Source organism: Rattus rattus, chromosome 5 (assembly GCF_011064425.1).
Source record: "Rattus rattus isolate New Zealand chromosome 5, Rrattus_CSIRO_v1, whole genome shotgun sequence".
Lineage (NCBI taxonomy): Eukaryota > Metazoa > Chordata > Mammalia > Rodentia > Muridae > Rattus > Rattus rattus.
The window spans coordinates 26,508,553-26,530,674 of NC_046158.1; positions in this window are offsets into that span (position 1 = coordinate 26,508,553).

Consider the following 22,122-nt stretch of genomic DNA (forward strand, 5'->3'; position numbering starts at 1 on the left):
CTGATTAATATGTCATCGTTGACCTTGCCTCTTTAGTTGACATATCCTTATAGTTTTTATTTCCTAATATCCATTAATCTATCTATGTCTTTTCATATCCAAATCTGCCATCTTTCTCCAGTCCTCTTGCCTGTAAAAAGTTCATTTTTGCCTTGGAGCCTTTGCACATCCTGTTCCTTTGAGTAGAATTCCCTACTTTCATCCCTCACTTAAGGAATGCCTCCTGTGCTCCAGAGTTTAGCTTTACTCCCCACAGAGGTAGTCTATTCTGCATATTTAGAGCTCTCCTAGAGAGTTTGGTAGCACAACACCTTTTCCTACAAGTTTCTTTGCTAGAAAGGATGTTTTATCGAGACAGGATTACCCTGTCTTGTTTAGAGATGTATTCTCAGTTCCAAGCAAAATATCTAGCATTGTGTTCTCAACAAATGCTATTTGAAGTGATGAGCAGATGAATAAATTATTGAGTTAATAAAAATAAAATCTGCAAGCAGACGGTCTCACTATTCCCAGGAGGTCAACAGTAGACTTGACATAGTCATCTGTGAATATTTAGTCGTTGTGGTGTGTGTGTGTGTGTGTGTGTGTGTGTGTGTGTGTGTGTGTGTGTGTTGGGGGATGAGGACCTCAATAAGATGCTCAGAAATAATGTGAACATGAGTTTCTTCATTCACTGTAAGATAAGAACAGGACAAAAAGCAGCTCTGAACCACAAGTGTTTTTTATCCTACATACAACACATTAGGATACAGGTTCTTAGGCAGAGCTGGGCCCAAGGATTACCAATAAGACTTCTGCTGCAACAACTTGACACCATTTAAAATATAATCCCAATGGGCACGACGACTGAACCCCTGACCGTTACAAATACCTTGAATGGTGCCTTGTGCATGCTAGTGCTCAGTAAACACTTGCTAAATGAGTCAGTGTCATGGTTACCAAGAATAACCAAGAAGTATTAGGAAACACAGATTGAAACCCAGACAAGAGAAATACAAGATGACATTTAAGAAACAAACAAAATCTCAGCTATTTGTAAGGGGACAATTGGATCTTTAGTTTGTTTTCACCCAAGCACAAACACCATAGAACATTTCACTCTTAATACACATTGATGTTAGAGTTTTGCTTGAAATGTAGTGTTTTTAATGCTTTAGTCCCTCTCATCTGTGGAGCATCTTCTTACACAATTTGGGCCATGGTGTGTTGCTGTAGGTACCATTTGAACTATGCATTAAGGTGTGATGTTGTAAGGATCATTTGGGCAACAGGCATAGTAAAGCACTTGTTCAAGGTGGTATAGCTCACAGCTTGGGGAGAAATGTAAAGAAAAGACTAAGTTTCATTCCTCTACCCACACTCAGCCCTGATCAGTTCTATGACCAGCTCTGTGCACAGTTTAACCCACACACCAGGCAACTATGCAGTCAATGTTACCTTGGTATTCTATAATTTAACTCAGTTAGGCACTACCTACCCGGAGACAGCGTCAGATTTCAGAGATTGAGGGTTCAGTCCCGCAGAAGTAAAAGTACCCCTTCCTACTCCAGAGGCCAACCGCAAGGACTATGTTGTCACCTCTCCTTCTAGCTCACTAGCTAGAATGAGAAATCCTGCTCCCCTCTTCTTTGGTGAGATTAGCTTATGAAGATTGATCCTAAAAGTCAAAGAAAAATATTTGTTGCTGTCTTTCTATGAAAGATATGGATGAATGACCAGATGAAAACATGGTAGGACAAAGTGTAGGGGAATGACATGAAGACACTCATATCCTGCAGGAAATTCAAGACGTTGAAGCAGAGAACAAACACGCTCCATGTTGTGCATCAGTGGGTTGAACACAGTCTTTTACTTCTAATTTCTCTTTTATTCCCATCTTACTCGCTTACTGGATATGGCTACAGAGAAGAATGAACATATCCAAACTCATTGGATATGTTAAAGAGCAGAGAAATTGCAAAAGGCTAAAGAGACTGTTAAAACATGGGTATAACAATTGCTTTGTCTTGGCTTCAAATACACGTTCCTGTCTCTTAACAAATTCACGTTGTGATCTACAAAGCAGTGCACAGGAGTGCCACCTGAATTTTATTGCTCAAATATTCTGCACCAATGATACAAGATATGATCACTTTTGGAAAGATAGTTGCTTTCCCACATCATGCTTCAGTGCATTTTAAAGACTCAGATTTTAAGCTCAGCTTCCAGCTACCCCAAAATAGCCAGCAGAGAAGCAATGTTCTGGCCCTTCTAACAGAATTAGCACAACTGTCACCCTAATCTTTCTCTGAGTTGCACTGGCTGTATTGTGTGGCCTGAGGTGTTTGCTCAGGCAGCATTAAGGAACGTCACAAGCTTTCTGGATAATGCTATAATTCAGACTCACCAGTGACCCTTGGAAAGCCTAATAGACTACAGCTAGCAGGATTGAGTAATGAAAACCATATTGAAAGTAGATGTTGTCCTAGGAGCACTCTGCTGAACTGGGGAGCTTGCTAAAGTGATGAGTCTGAATTAGTTGTCACTAGCATAGAATCTGAGACTCTTCATGGGTGTTAACATCCCATAGGATGGTAATTCTGCAGAGAAGCGGGCCTCACTTTTGAATTACCTGGATTCTAGACTGATTTAACAAAGCCTTGCTTATGGCACACAGCGTACCAGAGGTGCCCTTTTATATTTGTAGGTACATGAGAATAATATCTGTGTCCCCTACATTTAAAAAAAAAAGGCTAAGTATTGAGACAGTGTCACTTGAAGCATAGTCAGGTAAACAGAGACCTGACCAGGAAGTTCCTTACAGAAGGAACTAAATTTAGAAAACAAGTTTCAAAGGTAATAGAGAAGTTGGAGGCTACTGGCCAGTTGAAATGCAGAGTCACCACAGTGCCTAGACTCCAGCCAACTTGAATGAACAGTTATCCATGGGTAATAAATGTGGCATGCAGTTTCTGCAGCTGAATACGTTTCTTTCCCATTAGGCTGTGGTCCAGCCTTAAGAGATGGGGCTGGGCAAATATAGAAGGCTCTCAGGACAATTCCGTTTTACAGCAGCATTGTCTATAGCTAGCATAAGCCTGATAAAGTGTTAAGCCGAATTTCACTGCCTCTAGATCGATCTTTTGTACAAAGCTCCACTGTTTTTTGCTTGGATCTTAAGAATCAACCCAGAGCAAAGCAAACACTAACAGCAGTCACCTTTTCCGAGATCTCCTTATGTTCCTGGCACTCTCTGGAAAAGATTCCATGCTTTCTCTCATTAGTCCTTAGCGCACCTCAGGTTGATGATACTATCATTGCCGTCTTACATAAGGGGAGACTGAGCTCAGAGACCAAGTTTTCCTGCTCAGAATAATGCAGCAGGTAAATGGAAGGGCTGGCTGTGAATCCAGATGATATGACTTCAAAACGACTTTATAACTTTGATTCCCAAGGAAAATGTCCCTGCCAGAGCCTGGATCCCTTCCTATGGGCTCTGGCACAGAGCACAGCACTGGGGTGACTTCATAAAGCAAACTAAATATCATGTCTGCTTGTGCCTGCCTTTCTTGGCATCTGTATATCGGCCTGGCTATTTGTCTTAAGAAAAGGCTTTTGCTGTTCAATAACTCTTGATAATGTCAGCAAGCTTTTCAAGAGATCTGAAGCAGGGGCCAACAGCGTTCCTTGCTTTCTAGGAGCATTCTGAAGTCTGGCTTCACAGCACGGGGAGCAGGATCTTTTGAGCAGTGCTCCCTCAACCCCTCGGGTGATGGAAAGTGACTACGACACAATTGCCATCAACTCTGACCCACCTGACCCAAGTCCACAGAACTCAGTGACTTTCTCTGGCAGTCTATTTAGCGTCTGTCAAAGCCAGGCTTTACTGAGAAGGACAGGCCTTCTAGAAAACCTGTCAGATAGATTTAGGTTCCTGAGGCTGTACTGAACGGTTCCTCTCCGCCCATTACTCTCTAAGAAGTGCATGCGCTGTCAGGTATACCGCTCTGAACCAACCAGAGCCCCTGCAGGTGCACAAAAATCACAGAGCCATTTATTCTGTCCCTTTAATTTTTCCATTCCAAGGGCTGCCTTTGGGGCTTTTTTTTCCAAAGACAAAACAAGAGAACGGATGCGTCTTCCACCTCTGACTTTTAGGAAGGTCAACAACATTAGCTCAAGAAATTTTCCATTTAAAATATATATTTTTATACCAATAGATAAGGGTAGATACCACCACCCTCTCCCCCCAATCAAAGATTCTTCTTTCACAGCAGCTGGAGAGTTTTACAGAGATACACAACTTGTCAAAACACAGAGAATCAGTGACTGGGGAGGTTCCTAATCCCAGCTAGTATATATCTGGCAAAGGCAAAACCCCCTATTTCTAGGGCTCAGGGAAAGTCTTGGGTAGAGGGCAAAAGATTTAAAACCCAGAGGGTCCAGGATACCTGTTTAGATAGTTATCTTTTAGATGTAACAGAGAAGCTGCACCCATGAAATCTCCACAGCACCGCTGTGCAAATGACCTGTGCAATGACAACATCAGTTGACGTGCCAGTGCGGAATGGGTATATTTCACAAGGTGGCATGCAATAAGTGGCTGCAGAGAGGGAATCAGTTATTCAATCTCAAATGGTCAGTACATAGGAGCAACACGAGACAGACTCAATAAGTTATGCATGTGTCTGAAAGGGGGTGTTTGTATCTAAACATGATAATTATACAAGAAATCATGAATTTGAAAGGGGGGGGACACAGGAGGAGTTGGTGGGAGGAGACAATATGTAAACAAAGTACTTACGTATCAAAGTCTCAAACATAAAAATTCAAAAAGAAAACCCACATTTTTCTCGACTAGAATTTTATTATTCAAAGCTTTGGTAATCTAAGTTATATTTGACAATTACTAGTTATATGTTGGGCACAGGTGTAAGTATAGAAATATAGGTGTGATCCCACACTTTAGAATATTCTTTTGGAACTGGAGAAGTGGCCCAGCTATTAAAAGCACTGGGTGCTCATCCAGAGGACCCGGGTTCAATTCCCAACACCTACATGGCAACTCACAACCATCTGTAACTCCAGTTCCAGGGACCTGACACTCTTTCCTGGCCCCTTTGGCACCACACACAGGTGGTTCATAGGCAGAAGCAGTCAAAACACCCCCACACATTAAATAAAAAAGGGTCAAACTGTTTTTAAAAAGAGTATACTCTTGGGGGAGGGTGTCAGCTATATTTGTTTACCATATGCGACATAACAAATTCCACACACAGAGCAAGCATTTAGCACTCTGCGTGTTTGAGGTTGCTCAGTGGAGCCCACCTTGGCTGATTTCTCTTGCGTATCTAGGCCTCGGCTGTTACAAGAGGGTCCCAAACAACTTGGCTCTGTTGCCTGAGGTGGCTCAGTTCGTTTCACAGGTTTCTCATTCTCCCCATGACAGCCACAGTGTGAAAAGGCTCAGGACAGTGACAGATGGTCACATTCTTGCTTTGCTTTGCGTTCTTGGTGCTGAGGACTGAACCGTGGGACCTCATGCTCCCTAGAAAATAAACTTTGTCTCGGAGCCCTCCTAGGATCTCAACCAAGCATCTCCACCAGGATCGTAAGCCATAGCTATGACTATGTGATAGAAGACTCTGAAATAACACGTGACTAAGGTAAAGGATAAGAACGAGGTATGAAATGGCTCCATGACTAGGGTCTACCTATTGCATGTGGCTAATAGAGAAAAGATAGAAGAGAGAATATGACCAAGATCCCTAGGCACAACCATGGCTGGTGTGCCCAGCTCTGACCTCTAGTCTGAGCTTGTTTCTTTGATGTGGCTCAGCTCCCTAAATGGCACAGCAGTATTCTCACAAGCTAGCTAAACCCACTTCCATCTATGTGAGTGGCACATCCCTCGCAGATCTTGCCTCACAAATTTAATAATAATCCCCCCAAAAACCCTCCTACCTTCAAGCTTCACCCTTGGCCTCCAATTCCCTGATAGCTTTCAAATCCTAGGACTTGAATTATGCCCATCATCAGATCTGATGAGCTCTGCTTGTCACTTAACTACATTGTCACTTAAGAGCTTTGTTTGCCAATCTCTTGCTTCTCAGAGAGAAAATGTTCTAAGAGCGCAAGCTTGTGGACACCAACCCCCTCAGTGTCCAGCTGAGCCTCTTGCTCAAAGCACTAACAGCAACAAATAGTCCATGAAGTAAACTACTCAGTGTCTTAACACAGATGGGGCTAAAAGAACAGGAACAGGAAAAGGACAATGAGTTTTAAAAGGGAAGAGGTGGTTTTCCCCTTCAACGCTTGAATAGGAATGATTCAGAAAGACAGCCTTGAAAGCAGAAACAAGCCTGCAACGATTATTGATGGGGCACCTCAAGACAGTCCCTCAAACAACAAACTCGAGGGTAGGGTCATTTCCAGAAGATCCCCGGGAAGGGTACTGTCCAACAAGAATGCAATATGAGCACCAGATAAAGATCCACTTATGAAATGTTACAGGTTTTTGGAAGCTACGTCATAAAAAGAGTGAACAGATGAAATTCTCTTTAATAATGTTTTACTTATCCCAAATTATCTGAAATATACTCTCACCATGTAACCAATATAAAGGATTAGTAGCATTTTTCATTCTTTTCTTGTGCCGTATCCTTTAAATCCCATAGGTGTCTTATGCTAAATCGTATCTCAATTTGAACTACTCACATTTCCAATGGCTAGTGACTACTGTCTTGACCATTTGGAGTTCTGGGAGGAAAGGCATTGCCTACAACACCTCCATGGCAGTCATCATGGTGACAATAGTGGCAATATGAGGACTGGAAGAAAGGCAAGTGCCTGACATGGCACTGGCAGAATTATCTGTGAGAGCCTCGGCACGGGAAATGTATGTATACACACTTGGCCTTCAGTCTGTGTTGGAAAGGAGAATCGGTTCACATCCAAGCTGGGATTTTGTTCATATTTCTGTTCTCAAAGATAACTATTTGTTAGTGAAATCTACCACCTTTATCCAAGCCATGAAAATAGTGAAAATACTTTCTAAAGTATTTCAGAAATATACACTAGACTGACTCCTAGTGCAGAATGTACCACTGGCGAGAGTTTAGCATACTTGGTAGGATTCAAAGCCATGTGCTTCATACTGTGGGTCACAGTCAGTTCAGCTCTACAGTCATTGAGTGAGTTCCCACTAATTAGGGCCCTAATCTTGGGAGAGGAGCAAACCAGAGCTTAATTTATTAATTTGCTAACCATTTCCAGATTCCACAATTAGCTGTTAGAAACCTTTATTATCCTATGTCTTTATGATATAAAATTATGCAGCTATATTTTATTAGACTTGATATTAAGCCATTCTTTGAAGTTCTCTGTTCTAGTTTTCTTTCAGCTCTTTTTCATTTCACAAGTGAAAACTAAAAGAATAAAACTTTCCTAAATTTAGTTCGTAAAAGATTTACAAGCACACTGGGTTTCTTCTAGGCAAGTGTTTTTCGTTGGGTTTATTTTATATAATGTATGGTGTTTGATAGCCTTTGTTTAATCCCATCTACTTGACATAAAAGAAAATGAACAAATGTTTATGCACATCAAGTTATTTTTACATATTTCTATGGCTGTGTATAATAAATGAATTATTGGTTGAGCCCATTTGCTTAAAAAGTCTCTGTTTATAGGAATATTTTAAGTGTATATGTTTTTTACTAAAATAAGTGAAGGTCACAAGGCTCTTACCATAAATTTGATTTGTTCCCAAACAGTATCTTCATATTAGCAGATAGCTCTCTTCCTTATGTATATCTTTAACATATCTCTTTAAACAATCTGGATTGACTGTCTAGACTGCTTCAAGTTCCCTGGATAATTTCACAATTCTCTCTTTACTCTCACAGTCTGCCTGTGACCTTGAGTCCAATTAGAGTTTTCTTTCTTTTTCATTCTTCATATGTACTCCATACATCACTTGACAGTGGATGCCTTTTGCTTTAAATGTATAGGAAAAAAGTCCCAGTCAAGAAACACTAAATACCACTTATCTGAGCTTCTCAGGTTACATGAATGCACATTTCCAACCTTTTCTTTCTGAAAATGAATGCATGGTTATTGAAATTTAAAGAAATTAATGCATTTTTAATCAAATCAATACACATTTGCTATAACAGCACACAATCCATTTTGAATTGTGCACTCTGGCTTTTTAAAACTAATAAAATCACTGCAGGTCAAGAAACAAATACTGGAATTTAACTAAAGATGTGTGTGTGTGTGTGTGTGTGTGTGTGTGTGTGTGTGTGTGTGTGTGTGTGTGTGCTGCTAAGAATAATGTGGAGCATCTGATAACTCTCAAGGATTTGATGAATTCAGGAGCACTTGGGAATAGCAGGCAAATATTTAGAATATTCTCAGTTCTGTCACATGACAATGAAGGCAAGAAAGAACTCACAAGTCAGTTTAAAAGACACTCACTTTCTCCAAATGTAAGGTCACCTCATGCAGCATGATGATCTTGGACCCAAACTCAACACTAAAGAGTATATTGCTAGCTAGCTCTTGTTTATCTTTTCTTGCAGCATGTCTAAGTCTGATAAACGGGGATTATCCCAAAAGCCTTTCATAACTTTCACTAATTACATTCAGAGCCATGATGTCCAAGGGTCTTAGATCTACTTTAATCCTAGTCTTTCGATTGCATATTCAGTGTGGAACTTAAATTCCACGTCCAGCTGTTGGCACCTCTTGAAGTAAACGTCCATGAATCTGATAAACAGGTCTCTTAGAACTCTACCCTGTTTCCTTGAAGCCACTTAGCTACTATTTGTTAAGCTGCCAATAAGTACAATAATGAGCTCACACGCGAAGCTTTAAGGCAATGACCGTGGCTCTAGCCTTCAGATGTTTGGTAAGTCTAGAGTCACCCTTCTCAGACCCTTCCGTGACTTCATGGACTTCAATCATATCCCTTCTAGTCTTCATCTTTCATATTATCCCATCCAAACTAAAGACATCTGAGTATCTGAACATTTGGAAGGTTTCCCTTTCATTTCCAGCCAAGATAAAAATAGAGGTTTCATTGTGCTCTCAAGGAAAAAAAAAAAAAACCTATGCATTTGGTACTTGGAGCCGTCTCAAAAAACAGGATCTTACAAAATATCTCTCTGTAGAGGGCACACCAACAAGAGCCAGTTAGGTCTCCAAGAGATCCAGGGACAAACACCTGCCTCTAGTCTCCTTATGAAAAGACAGCTCTTGCCGGCAGCAGCCTGTCAGAGGTGTGGTGCTGACTCATTTCCCTCTTTGTATGTGTTGAAGGAAATGTTGCCAGAACAGGAAAGGTACACTGTCCCAAAATATTTCTTCCACAAAACATTTTCTTCTTTAACTTCTGCATAAATGCAGCCGATTTCTTTGTTTGAATAGACTCCGAGGATATCTTTCAAGTTGGAACATTTCCCTTCACATGAGTTTGAAAATGCGACCGAGCTGTTTATTTTCCAGTTGTCCAGAGCTACCTGGCCATGGCTTCAATCACACTGTGTTCCTTGCTGACACCCAGATGAGATGAACACTGAAAGAAATAGGAGTTTTAACTGGAATTTTTTTTTAAAGTAGCTTTGGGTACCACTAAGGTCAAGTTGGAAACTCTGCACCCCAGAGGAGTACGTCACCAGCATGAAATCTGAGGGCCATGACCCTTAGGTAGAGGGTCAGAAAGGATGGTATACATGGAAAAGGGATATTAAAAAGGGCTTATGGGCAATGCACCCAGACAAATGATTTTAGAAGAACATGAAAATTTGCATCCATTATATCATTTAATTCTCACAACTGCTTGCATATTATTGTCCCAACTATTATTGACTGGCATGAAAACCTCAGCACATGGAATCTAATGAAGTTTTCAAGGTCCACACATCTAATTTACTGTCCTAATTTTCTATTGCTGTCATAAGCATCAGACAGCAACAACTTGAGAAGGAGAGGGTTTATTTTATCTTAGAGCTTATAATCCATCACTGAGGAAAGCCCAGGTAAGAACTACAGGTAGGAACCTGGAGGCAGGAACAGAAAGCAGAGGCCATGGAGGAGTGCTGCTCACTGACTTGCTCCCATTGGCTTTCTCATATAGCCCAGGGCTGTCAGTCCAGATGTGGTACTGCCTAATGTGTACCCTAGGATCTAATTTCAATCATTAGTCAGTAAAATACCTCCCCCAGACTTGCCTACAGACCAATATAATAAGTACAGTTCCTCCATTTGGCATTTCCTCTTTGCAGAAAGCTTTTGTCAAGTTAGGAAAAAATACTTAATCAGAACACTCCTCATTTGTTGGATATTATATATGAACTCATTACTTTTCATGTAATTCTTGCAAAAATTCTACAAATTAGATGTTATCTGCATTTGAAAGTTGTGAAGCAGAGGCTTGGAAAGCATGAGGCATGAGGTATATTCTGACACCCAGAGGTACTAAGACCCAGTCACAACTCTGATCTCAAAGCAGAAACACACCCCCCCCTCACTCGGGCTTTTCCATTCACAGCAGCAGGAGCACAATCCTGAGACTATTTTGTTGTCTGAGGCTTAAAGCAGGAATAGTTTTCCTCTTCCTTTTTTTATGAATAAATATTGTTGTTAAGTCTTTGAGAATTTTATACAATATGCTGTGATCATATTCGCCCCCAACTCCTCCCTTTAACTCTTCCAAGATCCATCCCACATTCCGCCCCTGCAACTTTGTGTCCTGTTTTTCTACTTAGTTTAATATTTTATCAGTGTTTAATATTTGTGCTGTCTGCATACTTCTGGGTATGGGAGCTACTTATTAAAGGTGACCATCACCTTAAGGAAAACTGATCAGCTGTCAATTAGGAGAAAGATATTCATAAACCTTTTCCAGCCCCATGCTGGGATGGTGACTGGCTTGATCTTGTGCAGGTCTTGTGCCCACAGTCATACCTGCTGTGTGTTCAAGAATGCTGGAGTCTTATAATGTCCAGAATCCTGTCTTCGCTGACTTCTGGCCCTTACAATCTTTTCTTCCCCCTTTTCTGTGATAGCCCCTGAGCAATGGAGGAAGGGGTTGACATAGATGTCCCATTTGTGACTCAACACTTGTGAGTCCCTTTATTTCTCTATTTTGAGGACTTGTGAGTTTCTAGATTTCCACTGTGCAAAGAAGCCTATCTGATTAGTATAGAGATACAAATTTAGAGTGACTATAATATCCTGTCCATTGAACAAAAGAGTGACAGTATGTTCACCCTTGGGGGCTGTGAGCTCCCCAACCATGGGTACTTGGCTTCATAAAAGCCATATTATATGCCTGTATCAGGCATATGTTTTCTTCTGTGGAGAGGATCTTAAATCCAATTAGAAAGTGATTGCTTATCCCCATAATATCTGTGCCACTCTCATACCCAGAGGCATGTCTTACCATGCTAGCTTTCCCTTGCAGGTCAGTAGCTAACTAAGGCTTCATAACTTTCCCCCACAGAATCCTACATAGCACCTTCCAGTACTATGAGAGCTAAGGCAGCTTAGAGGAAACTTCCTGGTCACTACCAATTTGATCTCTCCATGTATTGTATGTAACCAATGTGTTTGCTGTCTTCAGCCATATGGTCTTGCTTTTAAGTTCATTGGGCAGACAATAGCAATGGCAATAGCCTATATTTGGGGAGTATTCCCAGAGCATGTATGACCATACATTGAAAGGGAATTATCCCACACTTGGCAATGGACTCTTTAGAAGCCATAGGTGATTCCTTTTTATGGTGGTTCTTTATATAACCCCATCCCTTTTACTTTTCTGCTTATATTTACTCAGCACATTTTCATCATTTCTCTGGTGATGTCTGCTCATAAAACCCTTTCTCTGAAAATTAGACATCCTAGGAAATTGTTTCCTACATGGTTAGTTGAACATCTCTCAATGGTCCAGAGAACCACAAGAAATAAAGTCTTGCCTGTAGGATGAACACCGTTGCCCTCTTTGCAACAAACTTCAAATCCTATCTGCCTGCATTCTATCTACCTAGATCTTTTCTTAAATATTTAAACCTAGTGATGTTCAGTAAGGACATAGACATAGAAGCTGTGCTGTTTAATTTGTCAGGGGCAAGGCAATGTGTCTGAGGATGATGCATGCTGTATTTCACCCACTTACCATCAATAGTCCCTTGGGAGGAATGAGTGTGATGTAACTCAGCTATTTAGGGATGACCATTTTACTGTCTCACATTCTCTGCACATTGACTATTTCTGTCTCTGTGTTGATCACCATCTGTGGTGGTTAGAATAGGTATGTCCCCCTCCACTGCCTTAGATTCATGTGCTTGAATACTTGGCCTCAGGAGTGGCACTATTAGGAGGTGTGGCCTTTTGGAGTAGGTGTGGCCTTGTTGGAGGGAATGTGTCACTGTGGAGGTGGGCTTTGATATCTCATATATAAGTTCAAGCTATACCAGTGCAAAAGACAGCCCCCTTCTGCTGCTTGCTGCTGATGATGTAGAACTCTCTGCTCTTCCAGCACCATATCTGCTTACATGCTACCTTGCTTCCCACCATGATGATAATGAACTAAACCTTTGTAACTATAAGCCAGCCCCCTGTTAAATGTTTGCCTTTATATAAGAGTTGCTTTGGTCATGGTGTCTCTTCACAGGAACAAAACCCTAAGACACTATCTATTGCAAAAAGAAGCTTCTCAGGGGTTGGGGATTTAGCTCAGTGGTAGAGCACTTGCCTAGCAAGCACAAGGCCCTGGGTTCAGTCCCCAGCTCCAAAAAAAAAAAAAAAAAAAAGAAAAGAAAAGAAAAAAAGAAGCTTCTCTGTTGAGAGTTCAGAGATGCACTGATGTATGAGTATGATAAGTTATTAGGAGTCAGTTTAATACTTTGTCTATTTGGCAAAACAACAATGGTAGGTTGTCCTCTAGGACCCACAGTCTACCTAGACATAGGTTCTTGGCCCAGATAATGATGCATGAATCGGCACCACCTGGCCTATTTGTAAGTTCTTTAAAATAAAGTTTTTACCAGATATTTTCAAAGAATTTTAAAAACCTACTATTTTTTCTCAGCATTTATCAAGTGCAGTTAAACTAAATAGTCTTCATTTTATAATATTAAAATTAGCATTGAGAAGGTACTTATTTCATAAAAAAGAAGAAAAAATCAAAACAAAACCCAGGGCCTGGAATGTAAGGGAACTCATCCACTTTAAAAATTATTCATTCATGTTATTTAATTCAACACAAACTTTAAAAGTATTGTGACAAGTTATTATGAGGCTAAACCCTGAGTGAGTACAGAGCTATGGAGCAGAGTATATACTTAATGACCACACAGCGCTTAAAACTAGCAAAGGGAGTTTCTTCTAGGGCTCTCTTAATTGAACTTCAATAAAAAAATATAAAAGAATGTTATTGAAGAGGTCAATGTGCTTTGAAATCACCACCATTGGAAACCATCACTTCAGTCTTCACGATCCCTAGAAGATCAATTTTTTAATATTCAGGAATGAGAACATTTGGGACCTTTTCTTTTGTGTCTGATTTCATCTGCTTAACACAATAGTCTCCACTGTTTATTCTCAAGTTTTAGGACACACAACTGTCACCTAGAAGACTATTGACAATTTACACTCTCCGATGGTGTCCCAGGAATCAGTATTTAAGAATAGTTTAATGCTCATAAAGTATCAATTTCCAGATTCTTTCAGGGAGTGGCATCAAAGGTGGTCATAGAATAGCCTTTAGACAGAAGGTACTCAAGAAATACTGAACTCTGCTTTTCTAACTGTGTCTGGCTCAAGTCTGTCATAGGAAAAGATTTTTCAGAATCCTCTTTCTAATTTACCAAAATGTTGATGAGCAAGGCCTGTGGGCACATCCCAATAATCTCCTATACTCAAGAGGTTGGGGGACAGGAAGGTCACAAGTTCAAAGTCAGACTGGGTCACTCGATGAGGCTCTGCTTCACACAAGCAAGCAAATGTGATATTGAGGAATTTGGAGTTGAAGTGATACAAAAGGATTGCTTTACTCAGTGACATACTTTGGGGATGCTCTTGAAGACTCACAGCCAAAGGTTAAGCAGAGGTGGAACCCTGTATGAGGTGATAAAGAAGGATTATAGAAGGCAGAGGGGTCAAGGACACCAGGAGAATACAGTCCACAGAATCAACTAAGCAGGGCTCTTCGGGGCTCACAGAGACTAAAGTGACACTCACAAAGCCTGTATGGGTCTAACTTTCTGCATGCATGTTATGGTTGTAGATTCTGGTAGGAATCCTAATAGTGGGAGTTGGGGGGGGTGTATTTGACTCTTTTGCCTACTTTTGGGATTGTTTTTCTCTTATTAGTTTGCCTTTCCCAATTTGATGTGAGGGTTTGAGCCTAATCTTACTGTAATTTGCTATGCCATGTTCAGTCACCATCTCTGGAAGGCCTGCCCTTTTCTGGAAGGAAAGAGAGAAGGACTGGAACTAGGAGAGAGGGGAGGTAGCAGGGGCCAACTTGGGGGAGGGGAACAGGGGAAGCTACAGTCAAAATGTAATGTGTGAGTGAAGGATACATTAATTTTTAATTAAAATTAAAGAAATAAAAGCAGAAAAATTGTAGCAGGGTCTTTTTCTCATGATGATAGAATTGATGATTTATCTGGTTCATATCACCCGAATTGACAACAGACTTGGAGCAAGGCAAAAGAGTCTCAGGTTGAATTAATGATAAGCACATTTATCGAAAATCAGAAAATACACATACAAAAACACCATTTCAAAAGTAAAGTGATTATAAGGCTAATATAAAAAATTCATTTGGTAAATACTTTACAGACATTTTACAGCAAGTGAAAAAAATTCAACAAAGGCAGAGATGTTCAGAGGCATGAAACTTTCCTCACCATGATTGATGGAGAATCCTCTTTAAAAACAAGCCGCTGTGTGGAAGACGGGTTGTTGAAAAGTAGATAAGTATTCTCTCTTGGGAAATCTCTGGAGGTATGGACATGGCCCATAACATAGGTTAGGTGAGAGGAAAGGGGTAAGTCTCTAAGCTGTTTACCCACTGGACTTTCATTAAAGGCCCTTCCAGATGATCTGGGCAGAGACTGTGCCCAATGACCTGAGAATTCTTCATTATGCCTTACATTAAAATGTCAGAGAGGGAGAGGTAAGAAGTATCGTGGAGAAGACAAGCTTGCCAATGTGCTTTGGCCTATGTTCACGTTGATAGGACCCCTAAAGTTGAGTAGTTTATTCTGACCCCTCCACACTCCACTTCGATCAAAAATCTTTATGTCTAAGTTTAAAAATTCCAGAAAGGTAGGGGTGGCTAGCCTTCGTTGCAAGCTCAGGGGAGGATAGTTAAATAATGTAGATCAGGCACTCTGTCTTTCTGACTCTACTGACCCCCACAGATGTACACCATGGGCAAATTTATTTTTACTGTCTAGTCTAAACATTATATTTGGTTTTGGACTAATCCTAACAATGGAAAAAGATGAGGTTGAGATCAGAAACTCAGAAGACAAGAGAGGCTGTCCTAGGACATCAGAAGCAAACATCAGGGTGGGAAAGGTTCAACAGAGGGGCTGCAAAACTCAGAGGAGAGGAATTGTTTCTAGATTTCTAAAGGCTCAGCAGGAGAACTATTGGCACAAACATTCTACAGTGTGCTTCAAACTGACTAGAAGAACATAAAATTTCCAATGAAAATGATTATGCTTAGGCCAATGTGATGGCTCACTGGGTAAAGGCATTGCCACCAAGCCCACTGACCAAAAATCAATCCCGAGGATCCATACAGTGGAAGGAGAGAATTACATCCTATAACCTCTTCTTGCCTGCCAATGGCATGTGCACATTCACACATATGCATAAATAAGTAATAAAAGTATTTTTTAACTGTGTTTGAAAAAGTGGAAATTTATATTACCCTGATTCAATTATTATGCATTTTATGTTGAATTACCACATATTTTTCATAAAGATATTAAATATTATGTTTAAATGTCTTTTTTTCTTAAAAAAAAAAAGAAAGTTATATATTGCTGTGTCTGGCTAACCAGATACAGATTTAGGAATTTGTGAATAGATGAGACTTCAGCTGCCAAAGCTTACCTTCTGGTCCTCATGCCGAATTACAGTACTTAAAGCCCTGAAAAGGAAAGGGATCTGATAAAATAACCCTTGACCCAGTTGAAGCATTGTTTGTCTATTTATTTATTTGCTTATTTATGATATTATTAGGCTCTTAAACATCATTGCAGGATGTTTACAATCTAAAGCCACTCGAAGATCACTCAGACCCAACCTTCTGACCTTACTGGAGAAGTCCAGTTCAAAGGCTGCGGTTTCCCAGGAGGACTTGCGAAGAATCTGTAGGTTCTTTCAACCTCGCATCGTGACTTTGCAACTGTGGGGAGCATATTAAAGCATACTATTTTAACAGCTCCCATTTATTTTTCTTAATGACCGCTTGGGTCAATTTAGACCCAAAGATAACCAAATACAAAACAGAGCACTGAGTACTACAACTCAGCTCTGAGAAGAGTTGAAGGTCATGAAGCCGGGGCTGGCTACAACTAGTGAGGATAGGGAGGATGCGCACATTTGTATTTGAAATCCTCAGAGACATTGTAGTTGAGCTATGGAACACTCTAGAAACGAGATCCTCTGACACTCAGCTCTAATGTTGAAAACCAGTGATATTCTGGGTATTTTGCCATCCTGGGAAACTTGCATCTTTTGTGGAAATTGGATTCCAGAGTCTCCACCCGATGTAAAAATCATAGTCAAAACTTCCCCCAGGATAAAGTTCGACCAGGGAAACTGTACCCATTCTTCCTTGTCATGCTGATGCACCAGGTCAGGTTGTACTATGCTTTTTGTAATCTGTATGAAAAGGGTTTCATGAAACGGTATTCAACATGATAAATACATGATAAGAGCTCAGGCCAACCCACCAAGGGTCTTCTCTGCCTTTGTTGGTGATCATGACCAGAAGAGCCACGTAACCATTTCAATTCTTTGTTTTTCCTTTCTCTCCAAGTACATAGGGTCCAAGTTATTCATTGTGAGTTTTTGTTCATTTTGGCTTAAGAGTCAAGGCTTCACTATGCTCCCTCAAATCCCTGGACTCAAGTGTTCCTCTTGCCACATGCCTGAGAGGTTGGGAGTACAGATAGGCCTACGCTGCCATGCCCAAGTCATTTAAATTCTTTTCCCATAATCTGTCTTCATTTATGAATCATCTTATTTAATATACACGATGTTTTGTTAACTTGATCCATATCTACCCACCGAAGAGAAATTTTTCTAGATTCTTTTTTGTAATTCTTCTCGCATACATTACATCCTGACTGTAGTTTCCTCTCCCTTCATTCCTCCTGGTTCATTCCACCTCCCCTCTCTCCCAAATCCACTCCTCTTCTGTTTTCATTTTAAAATTGAGCAGGTCTCCAAGGGCTATCAACCAAACATGATATTGCAAGTTACGGTAAAACAAGGTACTAATCCTCATAGCAAGGGTAGACAAGGCAAGCTAGTAGGAGGAAAAGGGTCTCAAAAGCAGGCAAAAGAGTCAGACCTCCCCTCCCCCCACTGTTAGGATTCTCACAAAAACACCAAGATACACATCCATAATATATACACAGAGGTCATAGCTCAGACTCATACAGTCTCTGTGATTGTCACTTCAATCTCTCTGAGACCCTATGAGCCCTGCTTAGTTGATTCTCTGGGCCATTTTTCCTGGTGTCCTAAAACCCCTCCTCCCCTCTTTCATGGGGTACCCCTAGCTCTGCCTAGAATTTGGCTGTGGGTCTCTGCATCTGCTCCCAGCAGTTGCTAAATGATGCCTATCTAATGACAATTGGACTAAGTACTGATCTATGAGTAAAGCAGAATATCATTAGTAATCATCTCATTTAATTTTTTTTCCAGTCGCATTTGGTTCTATCCTGGGTCTCTGAGCTGACCAGACAATGGTTCCAGGCAGTGTCAGGCATGGGATCTTTCTCATGGCATGGGCCTCAATTTAAACCAGCCATTGGTTGACTACTCCCACAAGTTCTGTCCCACCATTACCACAGCACATTTGGCAGCCAAGACAGATTGTAAGTCAAAGGTTTTGTGGCTGGGTTACTGTCCTTGTTCCACTGCTGAGAGCTTTGCCTGGTTATAGAAGATGGCTGGTTCAGATACCCCATTACTAGTACTCTTTACTAGGGTCATTCTCATAGACTGTAGAGAATTTCCAATGTATTAGATTTCCACATTGCCGTCACCCACCCAATTCCCATCATCTCATCCAGTACTCTATCCCTACATCTCCCCTTGTCCCATAACCTAATGATGAGATGGGAGAGCCTGAGGTTCCAGTTCCCCATTACTAGGGTCTTCACCTAGTTAACCTTGCTACTCAGTTGTGTGCTCAGCACTTTTCTTTCCTCTGCCATTGCCACCGACTCCCCCAAACCTGACTTCTGCCAGCTGAAACATCAGAGTAGTGAGTTCTGTGGCTGCTGACTGAGTACCCTTACATGCTGGTCTCTAAGCTTAACTACCCATCAGTAGGCTTCACCTTCCTCTGACTCGTCTGTTGACCCTTTGTTTTCACATGGTCCCATCTCCATATTAGCCCACAGCTTTGGAACATCTCCAAATTATGTGTTTGGGTCAGTAACAAAGTTTGGAAAGATTTCTGCACATAGTTTATCCTCGCAAACTGCCTAAACTCTCAGTAGGGAGGTAGAAATTGTCCATAAATTGTTTCCAGAAACCACGCCATTCACAGTCTATTTATCAATGGAACAAAGGACACCATGTGGCAGAGAATCATGGGGATTCTTGTTCATTAGAAGAAGCAGGATTGACAGCAACAGCTTATTTCACAGGATCCCCAACTGGTCATTAAACCCAGCGACTCTTTGATTGGCTCAGAGTTGGAAACCAAAAGATAAAAGGCTCCACATTTCCCATCTTTAATCACGTGAGCCACTCAGTCTAAACCCAGGGCTTTGCTGTCAAGCATTGTGCGACATGGATCAGAAAAAGCTTGACCAGATGAGGCTCGCCCAAGCTGTAGGATAACAGAATCAGGATTTGTAACTCCCAGGCTAGTGGCCACAGGCCAACACAAGCTAGTCCTTCTCTAGCTCTGAGCATTCTGAAATATCATACCACAAAGAAAAATAGCCAGCGTGGCAGCTAGCAACCACTGCAATATGGAGTTGGTGCGGCTAATTTGCTTTTATTTTCCAATTCTCATTATGTTTCCTACACTCCTCATTTTCCATAAACTGATCTTAATGAAAGACTTTGAGGAAAAGGGTTACCAGAAACATGTAAAAAAATATTCTTTAATACATACGTGGTAATTAAAATGTGAGCATGTCCAGAGGGCAGAAAATGGATACCACTGTTAGGAATTTCAAAGCCAATAAATACAGCAGTAGAAACACGCCATTAAATTACATGGTAACCAACAAACAGATATATGAATTACTGAGCTACACATAAACTTAGGGACCTGACTGCAACAAAGACCAAAAAGCAAACAAAAAGGGGAGCCTGACTAATTGAATAAGTAATGGAATCCAGAGGGTAGGTTTAAAACTGCAGTAGCTGGTGCACTGAAGCAAAGATTCTCAGGAGAAGAACGAAGCTGAACAGGAAGCAAGGGAGAATGTACACAGAATATGTGATGCTCTTCATGGACATTTCGTTAAAGCCCACAATGGGCCATAGTGGACTTTCGAGGTCACAAGTATTCTCTCACATTAAACAGCTTTAAAGACAGACAGAAGACTGTACGGAAGAAGAAATGTCTGACAGTGGACAACAAGAGGAAATCCCCTGGTCAAAGGAAAACGAACTCAAATCTCTGCCTCAAGTGTCCACTTTTGTGGCCTGTACAAGTTTTTAAAGCACAGCAAAGACTGGAGGAGAATAGAGTGAAATGTGCGTGTGGACGATGGCCACAGTGGGTAGACTTGAGGACCAGAAAGAAAGCCGCCGCGTGAACCACAAATGCTGACCTCAGCAGGGGCCTCCAGGCCACGCTTGTGTGCACAGCTGTGTAGAAAAGTGCTCAACCCCGAGCGGAGAAAAGAACAATCAGACTTCACATGGGTCTAGAAAGAGTTTCTGTTCCGCTCATCACTGTGGGAAAGCCCTCGTTGTACGCAGGTTAGTCAGGTGCTGATGTTCTTGTGCTGTTACCTCAGGAGTGGGCAAGATGACTAAAATTGACTCTTTTCCCACCTGACAAAGCTTATTTTAAAAAAATCTTCAGGGTCATATATGCCTTCCAGTTAATTTAAATCTGGAACAAAGCTCAGGAATGTTTACAAGAAAACAAACAAACAAACAAAACAAGAAGGCAACACAACAAGAAAAGATCACAGTAACTGGTATCCAGCAAAGAATACCAAGATAAAAAGAGGCATGACAAGGAAAAAAGATGGAGGATATGTGGTCAAATAACACTTATGAACATGTTTAAGACAGTAGCCAATTCTCGACCTGAGCACTATCAGTGTTTGGAGAGAAGCAACCCTTCGTTGTGGAGGCACTTACACGTTATAAGATACTCAGTAGTATCCTTGAGCTCGGCCCACTAGATCCAGAAGCACACTCTCTACACCTGATATGACAACCCAAATATTGCCCAACGTCCTGTGCAGTGGAATCCCCTCTGGGTGAGGACCATGAAGAGGAAGAAAGACATGTGCAGGTTAAGCAGAGAAACACGGACAAAAGAAATACTTCATTCAAACTGTATTGTTAAAAATATAATGTGGAGGTCAAACAGGAATGAAGTGAACACATCGGACCCAGGAAAAGATAACACCCAGTGACTCTGAAGATATAGCAACTCTTCAAAAAACAAAATAGTGTGAATAGAATTAAGAAAATCAGCTAAAGGGCTATCCCAGCAGCTCCTGGTGACAAGAGTGTGGTGAGTTGAGCATCACAGTCGTGACCATTGGTGCAGCAACGACTCCTACATCAGTAGAGCTGGCTAGGAGCAATGTGGCATGGACTGGATATTTTGCTGAGCATCTCCCTTGCATTTTTTGTCATCCCGTATTTGCAGCAATCCTGAGACAAGGTCCTTATCCTACAACTTAAAATAAAAGTGCAGGTCACAAGGTCACACAGGCACAGACAACAGAAGAACACAGATCTCTTCTGTTCTGTAACCCGTGTTCTCTGGGTCACTGGCTTCCCCCAACATAAAATGCTTAATTGAAAGGAAGAACATTGAGAGATATTTGAAGAATTAAAATGGAATTCCGATGGCTAACTTGAATTGAGGAAAAAGAAAATGCAATTTAACAAACAAAAAGTGTATTACCCAAGAAACAGCAGAAAGGTAATATATATTATGTATAGTTCTGATACATGTACAGCCCACAGAACTCTGGGGTTGCAAAGACTCTAAAATCTATCTCTTACAGATACATGCACACACACACACACACACACACACACACACACACACACTTTCCAAAAGATTTAGCATAGTCACTTCCCCTCCTTACATCTTCCGAGTGCTTTAAATGACTTATCAGGTCCCCCACTGCTAGCTGGAGACTATGCTAAACACTAATTTTCATGCCCTTTTTAATCCAACATTCCGCTTCTCCTGAATGAACATGCAAATGTTGCTACCCCATGCTTAGCACATGGCAGCATCTCAATAAATATTAGATGTTTCTATTGACAACCAATTAAGCCATTCAAGATGACTTGTGCATATAGACACGGAATCACTCCCATAGGCCAGACCCATACTAAAACTGCCTCAGCCTTTTTTTCTCGAAATAATCTTATTTACTATCAAGTGATCTAGCCAAGTCACAGTAATTAGGGTAAAGAACAGATGTTCTTAGGATTATTTCCCCTCGTGTAATATGTTCTTGAAGCTCCCTCATGCTAAAGAGCCTAACACTCAAGCAGAATGGAAATAGAACCAACATTTCCCCACAGATAACAGTCCTGTTTGCAATGCTTTCCACAGGAGCGAGCTAATGAGTGTAACCCTCATGGAAGCCATCGCAGAGGCTAGGTGAGCTCTTCTCTACATGCACCCATACCGAAGGCTGCCTCTAATGGCTT